The sequence below is a fragment of the Sinocyclocheilus grahami genome, unplaced genomic scaffold (genome assembly GCF_001515645.1).
Source record: "Sinocyclocheilus grahami isolate Dianchi unplaced genomic scaffold, SAMN03320097.WGS_v1.1 scaffold116.1, whole genome shotgun sequence".
NCBI lineage: Eukaryota > Metazoa > Chordata > Actinopteri > Cypriniformes > Cyprinidae > Sinocyclocheilus > Sinocyclocheilus grahami.
In genome coordinates, this window is record NW_015505295.1 from 1,777,099 (window position 1) to 1,778,584 (window position 1,486).

Consider the following 1,486-nt stretch of genomic DNA (forward strand, 5'->3'; position numbering starts at 1 on the left):
AGTGAATTGGTGGGTTTTTGTTAAATGTGAGCCAAAATCATCACAATTAAAAGAACCAAAGACTTAAACTACTTCAGTCTGTGTGCATTGAATTTATTTAAATACACGAGTTTCACAATTTGAGTTGAATTACTGAAATAAATTAACTTTTCCTCGACATTCTAATTTATTGAGATGCACCTGTATATGTAGTTGAGCTATAGTCTCAGTTCATTCATTCAAGCTAATGCTAGATTTGTCACTATTTATATTACATATATGACACAATGTGTTTGTGTCTGACATGATGACACCGTGACAGGCAAGGAAAAACACATTTTGTGTGAAAATGCAGGATGCCTAAACCCACGCATAGGTAAATGCATCTTAAAATGAACAGGTTCACAATGCATATAAATGCATAAACATAATTAGTACAGGTTTTTCGTTGCATTCCTCGAGAATCAGTGAACCTAAGCACACTTCTTATATAATACACACTGGCGCACTGTTTACCTTATTTATTCAATTAGATATAACCGATGTAATCAACCAGATAACGATTATAGCTATTACATAACAACAGGCAATACAATTACATACAATTCAAGCCACGAATAATACACAAGAGACTGCTGCAGTCTATAAAGCCACACTCAAATCTAACCAAAAATGTTCGGACGGCCTCGCTGCCTTCCTGGCCTATTGTTTATCGCGTTTAAATGGACATATTGAATTCGGTAAAGCGCTGTCATAATGGGATGCACAGCGTAGGCTGCGTATTTACATTGTGTACTGTGGCCAATTCAGCGTTCAGTAACACCACACGCCATGCAGAATGAACACAGCCCTCTTCCGCATGAAATAATCCTTACCTACTCGTTCCAGATTATATGCACGGATGCTGTTCCATAAAACGCTTACCGTGCTTAAAACGGCCTCAAACGAGTTGCGCACGCGTTCTTCTGTCTGCAATCGTTTAATTTCACCACGAGCGATCCGTCTCGCGAACTTCGCAACTTCGGGAATTCCGAGTTTGCGTTTCTCTCCAATGGGACTCCGATACCGTTCCGCTTAAGCACTAAACAGCCAATGGGAATACAGACAGCTCATTTCAGCTGTGACTGACAAAGGCAGGTGAAAGTGACAATCTGAACGTGAAGTGCTGTTTTATCGTGGACTTGAGGGGAAGTAAAGACTCCCCACAACATGCATTAACTCCCTATATATAGGGACAAGACATGTTCTCCTCCAGCAGTCTAATGACACGTCTACACAACAAGAGCTAAATCTGTTGGGACTTCCCGAATGCCTGACTGTTACAGCTGGACTGGCCTAAATAAACATTGCTCTTGTGTTGCAACATGTTCTTTTGTAATTAACACATAGCTAAAGCAAATAGATATGTATAAAACATTGCTGTATTATATAAAAGGAAGCAACAAAAAAACATAGGCTACTTTAACCCAGTGGTTCCCAACCTTTTTTCCAAGGGACCCTGGAAAAA

General features: G+C 39.6%; 1 protein-coding gene across 1 annotated transcript in view; it reads right to left on the reverse strand.

Annotated features, from left to right (window-relative positions):
• The window catches only part of pbxip1a (pre-B-cell leukemia homeobox interacting protein 1a), a 12,288-nt gene extending 11,042 nt beyond the window's left edge, over positions 1-1,246 (reverse strand). The window contains exon 1 of the mRNA XM_016277863.1: positions 904-1,246. The gene's annotated coding sequence lies outside the window, so the exon portion shown is untranslated. The remainder of the gene's footprint in view (positions 1-903) is intronic.
• Between the last annotated feature and the right edge of the window lie 240 nt (positions 1,247-1,486).